Genomic DNA, 14,657 nt, shown 5'->3' with positions numbered 1-14,657 from the left:
AAGCAAGTGCCAAGGGGTTACCGGTCCCAAAGATTGTAGGACCATTGATCGACATAAATGAGGACCTGAATCAGAGTTTCAAGAGGCTATTCATTGATGTCAGTATGGTAGAAGCTGGAGAAGGTTCCAGCAAAATAGAGATACAGTTTGTGGGGCCGGAGGCCAAGACCAACAATTGGACAGTTACTCTTCTTCCTGTCCGAGGGGAGTCTTGGTAGTAGGCTTTGATTTATGTTTTGTGTGTTTTGTTTTGTTCGGATTATTCCAGGGTGTAATCCAAATTTTACTTTTGTTTTATAAAAGTGTGAACCCTTTTATCCCGCAAATTTAATAAAGTTCTCTCCTTTTGCCTATTTTAATTTTGTTTTGTTCTTTTCCTTTCTGAACAGTTCTCTTTTTACTGGTTCTAATGACATGGCATGCACAACGGATCTTCGACCTAGTCTAATAAATCAATCTGAATCCGACTCAATGATGCAAGAGGTCGTTTGTGACGATGAATCTGAATGTGACGAAGGTGAATCCTTCGAAGAGATAAACCGAGAACTGTGCCAATTTGAAGAGAAACCCAAGCCTAACCTAAATGACACTGAGGTTGTGAATCTAGGAGATGCTGATAACGTCCAAGAGACCAAAATTAGCATCCACATTGAGTCGAATTTCAGGGAAGAATTGATCAAAACCCTCATGGAATTCAAAGATGTTTTTACATGGTCATATGACGATATGGCTGGATTAAGCACCAATTTAGTGGTTCACAAATTGCCCACTGACCCGGCATACCCTCCGGTCAAGCAAAAACTAAGGAAATTTAAAACAGAAATGAGTGTAAAGATCAAAGAAGATGTGATTAAGCAGTTGTAGGCGAAGGTCATTCGGGTCACTCGATATCCCGAGTGGTTGGCCAATGTGGTCCCAGTCCCAAAGAAGGATGGGAAAATCAGGGTGTGCGTCGACTACCGCACCTCAACAAAGCAAGTCCCAAGGACAATTTTCCATTGCCCAACATCCATATCTTGATCGATAATTGCGCTGGGCGCGAGATCGGATCCGTTGTAGATTGCTATGCGGGTTATCATCAGATCCTAATGGACGAGGAGGATGCGGAAAAGACAACGTTTATTACGCCATGGGGAACTTACTACTATCGGGTAATGCCATTCGGATTGAAGAACGCCGGGGCAACGTACATGCGAGCAATGACTGCTGTGTTTCATGACATGATACACAAAGAAATCGAGGTGTACGTCGATGATGTGATCATCAAATATTGGTGTCAGGAGGACCATGTAGCAGACCTAAGGAGATTTCTCCAAAGACTCCGAAGGTATGATATCAAGCTTAACCCGGCCAAATGCGCATTCGGGGTTCCATCAGGAAAGCTGCTAGGATTCATCGTCAGTCGACGGGGGATTGAGTTAGACCCATCCAAAATTGAATCCATCCGAGATTTGCCACCGCCAAGGAACAAAACAGAGGTAATGAGTTTGCTGGGTAGACTCAATTACATCAGCAGGTTCATCGCTCAACTCACAGCAACTTGTGAGCCCATATTTCGGCTACTGAGAAAGGATGCTGCAGAAGGTTGGACGACAGAGTGTCAAGAGGCTTTCGACCAAATCAAAGGGTATCTGTCTAATCCACCCGTGTTGGTCCTGCCTAAGCCAGGGAATCCCTTAATTCTTTATCTGACGGTCTTGGAAAATTCATTTGGTTGTGTGTTGGGGCAACATGATGACACAGGAAGGAAGGAGCAAGCCATCTACTATCTTAGCAAGAAATTCACAGTACATGAGGTCAAGTACACTCAACTCGAGAAAACATGTTGCGCCCTAACTTGGGTAGCTCAGAAGTTGAAGCACTACCTGTCTTCATATACTACTTATCTCATATCCCGTTTGGACCCATTGAAGTATATCTTTCAGAAACCTATGCCCACGGGAAGGTTAGCAAAATGGCAAATTCTGCTCACAGAGTTTGATATCGTCTATGTGACAGCCATGAAAGCCCAGGCGCTGGCCGATCATTTGGCAGAGAATCCCGTTGATGAAAAGTACGAGCCCTTAAGAACGTACTTTCCCGACGAGGAGGTAATGCATACAAATGAGATGGAATTAACTGAGGAACCGGGTTGGAAGCTTTTCTTCGATGGAGCTGCAAACGCAAAAGGGGTTGGAATAGGAGCAGTACTCATTTCTGAAATAGGACGCCATTATCCTGTTACGGCTCAACTACGCTTCTATTGCACCAATAATATTGCCGAGTATGAAGCTTGCATTTAGGGTCTACGATTGGCTGCGGACATGGATGTCCAAGATGTTTTGGTCTTGGGAGACTCAGACCACTTGGTACATCAAATTCAGGGTGAATGGGAAACGCGAGATCTAAAGCTCATACCATACCGACAATGCTTGCATGATCTGAGCAAGCAATTTCGATCGGTGAAGTTCAAACATATCCGGAGAGTTCACAATGAGGTTGCGGATGCCTTGGCCACCTTAGCATCAATGCTACACCACCCTGACAAAATATATGTTGATCCTCTGCACATCCAGGTCCGTGATCAGCACGCTTACTGCAACGCCATAGAAGAAGAAGTAGATGGCGAGCCCTGGTTTCATGATATCAAGGAATACCTCAGAATAGGTATATATCCAGAACATGCCTCTGGAGACCAAAAAGGAGCCCTTCGGCGTTTGTCTAATGGTTTCTTCCTCAGCGGAGGAGTGTTGTACAAAAGAACCCCGGATTTGGTATTGTTGAGATGCATAGATGTCGGTCAAGCCACGACGGTTATGGCAGAGGTACATGCTGGAGTTTGTGGGCCACACATGAGCGGATATGTATTGGCAAGGAAGATCCTCCGAACAGGGTGTTATTGGCTCACCATGGAACACGACTGTATCACTTTCGTGAGGAAATGCCATCAGTGCCAGGTACATGGAGATCTGATTCATTCTCCGCCAACAGAGTTATATACGATGTTAGCACCCTGGCCGTTTGTGGCATGGGGCATGGATGTCATTGGACCTATTGAGCCGACAACATCCAACGGTCATAGGTTCATTCTAGTGACCATCGATTACTTCACCAAATGGGTTTAGGCCAAAACCTTCAAGTCGGTAACCAAAAAGGCAGTGGTGGACTTTGTTCACTCCCATATCATCTGCAGATTTGGGATCCCAAAAGTAATCATCACGGATAAGGGTGCGAATCTTAATAGCAGCCTGATGAGAGAGGTATGCCAACAATTCAAGATTACCCACCGCAATTCCACCCCATATCGTCCCAAGGCGAATGGTGCGGTCGAAGCAGCCAATAAAAACATCAAAAAGATACTGCGAAAGATGGTGGAAGGGTCCAGACAATGGCGCGAGAGATTACCCTTCGCTTTGTTGGGTTACCGCACTACCGTCCGGACTTCTATAGGTACAACTCCTTATTTGTTGGTGTACGGCACTGATGCCGTAATACCAGCGGAGGTCGAAATTCCATCCCTCCGGATTGTCGCTGAAGCCGAGATTGATGATAATGAATGGGTCAAAGCTCGATTGGAACAGTTAAGCTTGATAGACGAGAAAAGATTGGCGGCAGTGTGCCATGGTCAGCTGTACCAGAAGAGAATGGCAAGAGCATACAATAAGAAGGTGCGCCCTAGGAAGTTTGAAGTAGGGCAGCAGGTATTGAAGAAGATCCTCCCACATCAGGTCGAGGCAAAAGGCAAATTCGCCCCAAATTGGCAAGGGCCTTATATCGTGACCAGAGTATTGTCCAACGGTGCTTTGGGTTTGACAGATATCGAGGGGAGATGTGTCGACATGGCTATCAATTCTGATGCAGTCAAGAGATATTATGCGTAATTTCTTTAATTATGGCAATTTTTGGTTCGTTTGCTTGTATCTGGTATTTATTGGATAATGAGATGACGGAGGCAATTCTTTCTTCTATCCAAACACTTTAACCCTTGTTTCCCCCTTTGAGCCTTAAGTTACTCTTTCATACCCCTCTTTTGGAATCACTAATGGAAAAGACATGAAAAAAAAAGAAAAAAAAAAGAAAAGAAAAGAAAAAGAAAAAAATGAAAAGAAGGAGAAAGAAAAGAAAGAGAAGATAAAATCATAAGAAATACAAAACCGTGGGAACTACGTTTGACCTGATTCCTCAAAGAGGATACGTAGGCGCCTCACGGCTCGGTCATAGTATGCATCATAGTATATATAGGATGCATAATGTACATAGTGTGCATAATAGGCACAGTGTACGTAACGCACGCAGCCCAACATAAGTGTAAAAAAATAAAATTCCCCAAGCAAAAAAAAATGGGGCAGAGGTTATGTTTTATGTTCCAACAAAGGTTTGATTCCAAAAGTTGTAGCAGATCACCCATCAAATTATTTCATTTTTTGATAGCCTTTCTTTAACCCCACACCAAAACCAACATCGATGCCCAAAAGACCTCCCGATCAATATCCAAGAGATACCAAGTCAGGCAAATAGGGCCAGGAATAATACACCGATCCCCAGCAAAGAAGAGGATCATAAGACTGGGAATGAATTGATGGTCAAAGGAATCTCCAGAAGAGAGGGTCGTATCGACAACACCCCGATTCCTCGATGAAGAAATAAAATGAGAGAGTCTTATCGGTGAAAACCTTCACAGGCACCGAAAGGCGACGTAAGATGAAGAAATAAAATGAGAGAGTCTTATCGGTGAAAACCTTCACAGGCACCGAAAGGCGACGTAAGATGAGGGATATAAAATGAGAGTCTTATTGGTGAAAACCTTCACAAGCACCATAAGGCGCCGGGAGATGAGAGAAAAGAGAGAGTCTCATTAGTAAAAACCCCTCGAAGGGCACTATGAGGCGACAAGACAGGTCAACAAAAAGTGACCACATTCACAACGAAATGGACACTCATTTATCATCCCCAGCAAGTCAGACCATCGGGCAAATCGATTGATACGAATAGACTGGGTCGGGAATCTATGGTGCACGTCATGATCACGGGGACCAGTCATGTCCTCCAGATAAGTTCTTCTGAGTTTCTTCTCCCACCAAATATTGGTTCAGAAAGATTTTCTCCTTTTTCTATCTTTTATTTCTCTTCCTAAAATTTGTCTTGAAAAGGATATTTCAAAGCTTACTACCAGAGACCGAAGGGGAATTCATCCAATGCAGGATAACACAAACAGTCTTAAAGGCCGGCCCCAGGCAATGCAATGATCGTGCCTTGCAGTTTTGGAGGAAGTAAGCTCCTAAAGGGAGTGGTTTCGGGAGTAAAAGCAGACTCCCACAGCATGTGCTTAAAGTAAAAGCAGAAAAGCCCAGCAAGCAATTTTGTCCACCAACCAATTATGGGGACATAGAGCAAGAAAAGGGGAAGAGAGGAAAAATCATCCGCCGGAAAGGCACCTCCTACCACCACGATTAAAACTAACTAAATCCTTTTGTCTGCTGCAGGAAAACAAAGGATTGATGATGGCAGCAAGACGCAACGCCAGGGAAATCACCAAAAAACCGGGGCAGAAAATTTTCTGCCGATTGTCGAAAATTTTCTCGGAAGAACGGGGAAACAATTTCAATACTTTTAAGTTCTAGGTCGCCCACCAGTAAAATGCGGGAATACTTTTAAGTTCTAGGTCACACACCAGTAAAATCCGGGAATACATTCAAGTTCTAGGTCGCCCACCAGTAAAATGTGGGAATACATTTAAGTTCTAGGTCGCCCACCAGTAAAATGCGGGAATACATTCAAGTTCTAGGTCGCCCACCAGTATAATGCGGGAATACATTTAAGTTCTAGGTCGCCCACCAGTAAAATGCAGGAATACATTTAAGTTCTAGGTCGCCCACCAGTATAATGCGGGAATACATTTAAGTTCTAGGTCGCCCACCAGTAAAATGCGGAAATACATTTAAGTTCTAGGTCGCCCACCAGTATAATGCGGGAATACATTTAAGTTCTAGGTCGCCCACCAGTTAAATGTGGGAATACATTCAAGTTCTAGGTCGCCCACCAGTAAAATGCGGGAATACATTTAAGTTTTAGGTCGCCCACCAGTATAATGCGGGAATACATTTAAGTTCTAGGTCGCCCACCAGTAAAATGCGGGAATACATTTAAGTTCTAGGTCGCCCACCAGTATAATGCGGGAATACATTTAAGTTCTAGGTCGCCCACCAGTAAAATGCGGGAATACATTTAAGTTCTAGGTCGCCCACCAGTATAATGCGGGAATACATTTAAGTTCTAGGTCGCCCACCAGTAAAATGCGGGAATACATTTAAGTTCTAGGTCGCCCACCAGTATAATGCGGGAATACATTTAAGTTCTAGGTCGCCCACCAGTAAAATGCGGGAATACATTTAAGTTCTAGGTCGCCCACCAGTATAATGCGGGAATACATTTAAGTTCTAGGTCACCCACCAGTAAAATGCGGAAATACATTTAAGTTCTAGGTCGCCCACCAGTATAATGCGGGAATACATTTAAGTTCTAGGTCGCCCACCAGTATAATGCGAGAATACTTTTAAGTTCTAGGTCGCCCACCAGTAAAATGCGGGAATACATTTAAGTTCTAGGTCGCCCACCAGTAAAATGCGGGAATACATTTAAGTTCTAGGTCGCCCACCAGTAAAATACGGGAATACATTTAAGTTCTAGGTCGCCCACCAGTAAAATGCGGGAATACATTTAAGTTCTAGGTCGCCCACCAGTAAAATGCGGGAATACATTTAAGTTCTAGGTCGCCCACCAGTAAAACGCACCTGAAGATGGAAGGTTACAACAGAGATCCCCAAGCAAGAAACAATAAAATCCCCAGCACCAAGAAGCAGAAGGCTGTAAAGGCAAGCGCGCGATTCAAAAGGAAGAAGGAACGCGTCTCAAAAGAAGCAGTTTGGGAACGCTATAGCATGCCCAACATAACAATTTTGATGAAGAAAGCCATACCACTGAAGAAACCATTGAAAGGCTTAAAGAAGAGGGCCATGTTCCCAGCAGATCAAGCGTAGTGGTGAAAACTGGCATTCAGAAAAGGCGAAGGACCAGTATCATCCCCCAAGTTCACAAAATAAAGGCATCGGAGGAAAGCGTTAGCCGACAAGAAAGCAAGGCAACAAGAACAAGTTGAAGAGAGATGAGATCTCATACTCTAGCTTAGCTTCTTGTTTTTCCTTTCAGAACAATGTAACAAGGAGATTAGTGAGCGGTAGCATCCTACATCAGCATGCAACAGCGCACAACAGCAGTGAGCACTACAGTCACACGATAGTCCCAGCTACCAAAATTTCCCGAACTATATTGACCTGATTCCTGTTCAGCCCAGAATATGTAAGAAACCTCTGAAGCAAAGGTTCGGTCAAGTCTTTTTCAAAAAATGCTTCACACGGAGTACTCGGACGAGCAAAAATCGCCCGCTTTATCTTGGCGCGAAAACCCTTCGTGTCTTCGGGCAAAGAGGGGCAGCTGTAAGCACGTGATTTTTGCTTCACGGACAATCGCTCCAAAAGAAAACAAAAATAGTGACAAATGACTCCGCTGTACAATTTTTCGATTTTTCGTGGCATGTGCTGTTAGTCATTTGTGGTTCGGTCCATGTTGCATTTGATCTTATCAATCAAAATACAAAGTATGTCTGTCATGGTAATCAAACCGTAATTCGGTCGTTGAAAGAAAATTCAAAATATATATATGTGTATCGTTCGTTTTAGGTTGTGATTTAACTTGCTTAAATATTCTTGTGATAATTGTGTTAAAATGTTACATTGTTGTTTGTGTTAATTTCATTGTTTTTTATTATTATTTCATTTTGGTTTTAAAATTAGAAAAAAAAGAGTGAATGAAAATCAGTTTGGGCCCAAGAAATGTAACAAAAAAGGCCCAAAACCGGCACACCAGTCCAGTCCAAGTCCCGCCTGCCCAAGTACGGACCCAAACGATGTCGTTTTAGGGACGGTTAATCTGAGCCATTCATCTCCATTGATCCGATGGCCCTTATTGGCCCTCATGACCCGACCCATTCCCATTTTAACCGACCCCCTACTTAACTAAATGGCACCGTATTGTTAAGCTTCCCCAATCCTGACCATCAATTGTAATCAATCCAACGGCCAGGATTGAATCACCCTCCCCATATATAAACCTAACCTAACACCCCACGCCCCCTATCCGAACCCCCCCTTCACTCATCTCCTTCACCAAGCACTGAACCACCGAAACCTTAGCAGCCGCCCTAGTTTCCCTTTCACCAGAACCCGGCGGCATGAATGCCGGTGACCGCCTCCTGAACACCCTAGGACCACCTCACTGTCCTGAATATGGATCTGCTATCCATTAGCCTCGAATCACCTTCCTTCGTCTCGAATCTTCATTTGAAGATTTGAGTCGAACTCTGACCTACACCAAACCTCACCATCTTCACCCTAGACAATCCCCGAACCTCCCTCGTGACCAAACCATGTTTGGGTTGGTCCGAATCTGACCAGGGAAACACGAATCCCAGATCTGCTGTTTCGAACCCTAGGGTTCTTCGTGCCTGTTTCGTGCTTGTTCCGTGCCTGTTCCGTGCCTGTTTAAACCAAGAGTTTATGGTCCAATGGACCTTAATCGAAGTGTTTCTCAAAACACTTCGATTAAGGGTTCCTCGTGCCTGTTCCGTGCCTGTTCCGTGCCTGCTTAAACCAAGAGTTTATGGTCTAATGGACCTTAATCGAAGGGTTTCTCATTTGAGAAACACTTCGATTAAAGTCTGTTAAACTTTAAGAAGGGTCTGTTCAAACACAAGTTTATTTTTCTGATCTTTTCTTTCAAAGATTTTGAGGTAAGTTTGTCTTCTCTTCTTCATTCCAGTTCGTGTGTGTGTTGAAGGTCTATTCGTATGGCCAAACATCTTGTTCAAATTGTGTTTTGAATTTTTACCAACTGTTTTCTCACACCTTGCCTGGACCTCTGTTATTTGATCAAATGTTTCCTCATTCACTGATAATGCGTGTGTATGTGAACTGGATAACTTACTGAATTGAAACTGTTTGAGTAATTAATCCCCAAGTTAACCTCTGTATTGACATGTGCAAACTGACCCCTTGCTGATACTGTTTGATTCTAATCCTTGGCTTTGATTGTGTATGTTGTAATTAGTATAGTCGATTCGATACATGTCGTTAAATAGTTTTAGCTGTTTGAATGGTAACAGCTTGATTTGTCTCGTTGAACATTGCTTGAATCAAAATTGAAGATCGACTATAGCTATTTACAATTGATGTATTTGAATCAGAAATATAAAGGGATTGATTTTGTTTAGTTGCAATTAGAATTGGAGGGCATGTGCACTTGTGCACAACATGTGCATGAAGCCCTTTTGGATTAAAATAGTCTGACAGCACATGCTGTCAGATTATATTCTTGCTGCCCATGGCCTATTTTAGTTTAATAAATGTTAAAAGGGGGCTGTCAGGGATCTCATGGGAGTTTTGTTATTTAAAATAACTGAGTGGAAAAACAGGAGGGAGGGGGGAATTTTGAGTTGTCAAACAGACTGTAAAATGTTAAGGTTAGGCTATAAAAAAGGCAGACCTTCCATTAGAAGGGGGGTCATTTTTTGGAGTCTTGAGAGATTCTGTGAGTAAGAAAACTGAAAAAGGAAAAACAGAAATAAATTTCAGAACACTGTGAATGAGTATTGTCTAAAAGAAACTGTGTAAGAGTCCAAGTTGATCAGGCTGTCTTTGTGGTTTTGCTTTTGGTCGTTTGCCAAGCTTTTTATGGTCATTGGATTTCTGTTGCTGTTACATCCGATATCTTGGGCTTCTTGCTGTCTTTCTGCTCTTTTTCTGGGATTTGTCTGTCTGATGCTCAATCACCTGTGGGCTACATAGTTGTTGCTGGTTGTGTTGCTGTGTTATTGCTATCTGTTGTTGCTGTTGGTTACTTGCTGCTGATACTCTTTCTCTTCCTTTTCTTATTTTGCAAAAATCCAGGTACACGACTAATACTGTCAATGTAACTTGAAGTTGAGTATGAATGCAAAAAGAGAAGAATTGAAGATTGTTTACTTTAAGCATAGACTGTTATATTGAATATCATGTAATGCATAATAGTTTACATTTTGTTTGGATACTGAAGGTAACTTGCACGCCTAGTAGATATCAATGTATGAGGATTGAATGTTAGTTGTATATGTATGCTGTTAGATAAATATTCCCAATGCAGTAGGTTGTATCCCAGACTTAGGTTTAAATTGTGTAACATACTCTTTAATGTAGGCCAAGCATGTAAACTATCCATTACTAGTATAGTTCTTTCCCTTCTGATAAATTGGCTTATATAACTGTTTAAACCATACTTTAAGACAAAGAACACAGAGCTTGCAATCTCAACCTCACGAAGGTTGAGCCCAAGTCAAGCAAATCAAGCAGGCTCCCAGCGAAAAATAGTGGCCCAGGCCCAACCGCTACTGCTTGGTTTGGGGTTTGGGCCCTTAATATTCGTTTGGCTGATTGTGTACGTGGTCGTGCTTCTGATTTTGCGCAAGCACTCGGAATTCTGTTATAGATAACTTGCAAGCAAATAATTAACTAGGACTGTCTCTGTTTTCAATTAGTAGAGACAAACGCGACAAGAAACGTAGTTGCTATAGGATATCCTTTTAAAATAAGGACGAGATGAGCCTCGACAAATAAAAACGCACAAGCTGCGGGGCCCTCGTTAAATGTATATATCGAAGCATTCAGTTTCCAAGGCAGGGTCGTTTAGCAAATCTCACGACCCTCCCGGAATAATAACGCGATAGCCTCTTTAAGCGCGTATTTAATAATTTTACCTTCTTAAATTCGGGTGCGCATTTATGTGACCCAAATCCAAATCTCGACGGATTCGAAATGTGTTTCTAATCACGGGTACATTGATTGTGGCGTGGTTCGAGATGCATGTCCATGACGTCGCAAATTCCTTTTAAAAATAGAACGAGACGAGCCTCGACAAACAAAATGTACAAAGCTGCGGGGCCCTCTAGATGTATGTATATATTAAAGTATTTAGAATTCGGGATATGCCGTTTAACGAATTTTTACGACTTTCCCCAAAATAACAAGACGCTAGTTGCTTTAGGCGCGCCTTTAACAATTTATTTTCCTTAATTCGGGTGCACATTTATGTGACCCAAATCCAAATCTCAACCGAGTCGAGATATATCGATAACCACGGGTACATTGATGTAACGTGGTTCGAGATATGTTTTCACGACGTTGCAATTCTCGTAAAAATAATAAGAATGACAAAAGCGGTTAAAAGTTAAATTTTGCACACAGGTTCAACATGTATTAAATCAGATAATCAAGCCAAATATAACAGTTGAGCGACCGTGCTAGAACCACGGAACTCGGGAATGCCTAACACCTTCTCCCGGGTTAACAGAATTCCTTATCCAGATTTCTGGTACGCATACTATAATATGGAGTCATTCTTTTCCTCGATTCGGGATTAAAATTGGTGACTTGGGACACCCTAAATCTCCCAAGTGGCGACTATGAAATAAACAAACCAATCCCGTTTCGATTGTCCTTTAATTGGAAAAACTCCCTTGCACCCCCTCGGGTGCGGAAAAAGGAGGTGTGACAGCGCCTACTAGTGAGAGCTAGGCAAGCCAATCCTTAACTACTTACTTCATTATCAAATTACTTCTTTTAACAATTATAAGGCGATAACATGGAAAACTGCAGAACTTTAAATAATTAAGCGGAAGATTACAATTAAACATCTGAAATTTGCGTCTATTACAATTACTTAAGTCTCAACTGCCCAAAACCTAGTGTCACAGTGTCACAGACTATCTAAGATTACTACATACAAAGTCTGAAGAAATAACAGTACATTGTTTCTGAATAAAAGGAAAATGAAACAGGAAATAGAGATAGAGGGAGACGCCAGGGCCTACGGACGCCTGCAGGTCTACCTTGGGTCTCCGGGTGGACTCAAGGAAGCCTTCAACTACTATCCAAAAGCTGCTCCGGGATCTGCACACAGTGCAGAGTGTAGTATCAGCACAACCGACCCCATGTGCTGGTAAGTGCCTAGCCTAATCTCGGCGAAGTAGTGACGAGGCTAGGACCAGACTACCAGATAAACCTATGCAGTTCAAATATATATACAGCGCAAAAGAAATACAGAGCTAACCAATCAATATGGGAGGGGGAGCATGCCATAGGGAAGATAACAATTCCAAATAGAAAGACATCAAGTAGCGAAGGAAACAACATAACTCGAATATCAATAAAGAATCAGAAATCAATAAATGCACGACATTACCCTTCGTGCTTTTACTCTCGTCCTCACCAAGGCAATTATATAACAAAAATATGCACGACATCACCCTTCGTGCTTTTACTCTCTTTCCTCACCATATAATCAATAATATCGGCATGGAATGGTACATCGTGCAGCACAGCATCACACTTCGTGCTTTACACTCTTTCCTCACAAATAAACAATACACGGCATCACCCTTTGTGCTTTACACTCTTTCCTCACCAAAACAAGCAATACACAGCATCACGCTTCGTGCTTTAACACTCTTCCTCACCCAAACAACAAACACAAACAATGGGGCAAAGGAATAAACAAGATTATAATAGGAATCCCGGCAAGGGAACAACAATTCAACAATTAAGTCCCGACAAGAGAGCAACATCAACAACATCAACGTCCCGGCAAGGGAGATAACCATAAAGCAACAATATCTCGGCAAGGGAACAATTTAATTACATCTTTCTCTTATTCACTTTTACTTTACAACTCACTTTACCACTTGAGCCAATGGTTCAAAGGGTTCAATCAACTCATATACTTTCACAATTGGTAATATAACTTTAGCCAATGCTCCTCGATGCTCAAAGGTCACAATTCCTTCCACAAACTTTTCACAACAAATAGAAAGCACCTCTAAAGCACGGATAATACAACGAAGTCATTAAAATCACAATATAAGACTCACGATCATGCTTGACACCAATGTATAGATACTCGTCACCAAGCCTATACGTCGTACTCAACAAGAAGCAAATAGCAAATAGGACACAACTCCTAATCCCTCAAGCTAAGGTTAGACCAAACACTTACCTCGAACTTCTACGGCTAACTCAAGCCTCAAACACCGCCTTCCCTTTTGAATTTGGCTCCAAGACAATCGTATCTATACATAATCGACTTAATAACATCAACAAATGCTAAACAATCCAATTCCAATACCTAATTATAGCTTTCTAATCATTCTTCCCAAAAATTCAAAAATTAACCCCGGGCCCGCTTGGTCAAAACACGAGGGTCAGACCAAAAGCCGATCACCCATTCACCCACGAGCCCGAATATATAATTAGTTTTGAAATCCGACCCCAAAACGAGGTCTAAATCACAATTAATCAAAAAGTCCTAACTCTACCCAAATCCCTAATTTTCTACCCTTTAGAACATGACTTAAGCCTAGAAATCTAATGAGTGTTAATGGATATTGAAGAACACGAGTCTAAGATTACATATCTATGAATTGGTGGTGAAATCCCCTTTCAAAAATCGCCCAATTTGGAGTTAAGGTGAAGAAGATATGAAATTTTGAATAAATCCCGAAATGGCTACTGTTTTAAGTGCTGGGCGATAGTGTTCATCGCGTTCGCGAGAACACTGTCGCGATCGCGAAGTGCTGCCAGAAGTGGACTTACGCGATCGCGAGTTCTCCTACGCGTTCGCGAAGGGTTGGCCCCCCTGACCTTCGCGTTTGCAGACCTACGTACGTGTTCGCGTAGAAGAACAACAACATCCCAGCCCACCTCTAATCTACACTACGCGTTCGCATCTCATAGGTCGCATTCGCGATGACCAATCCCCCAGTGCTCCGCGTTCACGACGGTGGCTTTGCTTTGCGAAGAACAATTCCACCCCTGTCCTAATTCCTCATTTGCGATCGTGAGTATTACTATGCGATCGCGATGCACAAAAGATTTGTGCACCTGCAGCAGAAATTCTGCAACTTTTCAGAAGTCTAAAACCTTCCGAAACACATCCGGAACACACCCGATCCATCGGGGCTCCTAACCAAACATACGTACTAACTCAATGAAATCATACAAACTTATCTATGCTATTAAATCGCCAAATAACCTCAATAACAACGAATTAAACTTCAAAATCAAAGAATTTTCTCAAACTTCTTAAAACTTCAATTTTAGCAATTTAGGTCCGAATCACGTCAAATGACATCCGTTTTTCACCAAATTCCACAAAAACGTCTAAAATCATATATTAGACCTGTATCGGGCGCCGGGACCAAAATACGGGCCCGATACCATCATGTTCTAATCAAATTTCATTTCAAATTCCTTTAAACAATTTCAGAAACCATTTTTCTTTAAAAATTCATTTCTCTGGCGTGGGACCTCAGAATTCGATTCCGGGCATACGCCCAAGTCCCATATTTTTCTACGGACCCTCCGGGACCGTAAATCATGGGTCCGGACACATTTACCCAAAATGTTTACCAAAGTCAAATTAATTCATTTTACAGTCAAAATTTATCCTTTTTCACAGATTTTCACATATAGGCTTTCCGGCTACACGCCCAGACTGCGCACGTAAATCGAAATGATGCTAAAAGAGGTTTTTAAGGT

Source organism: Nicotiana sylvestris, chromosome 9 (assembly GCF_000393655.2).
Source record: "Nicotiana sylvestris chromosome 9, ASM39365v2, whole genome shotgun sequence".
NCBI classification, from domain to species: domain Eukaryota; kingdom Viridiplantae; phylum Streptophyta; class Magnoliopsida; order Solanales; family Solanaceae; genus Nicotiana; species Nicotiana sylvestris.
This window is presented reverse-complemented; position numbering follows the sequence as displayed.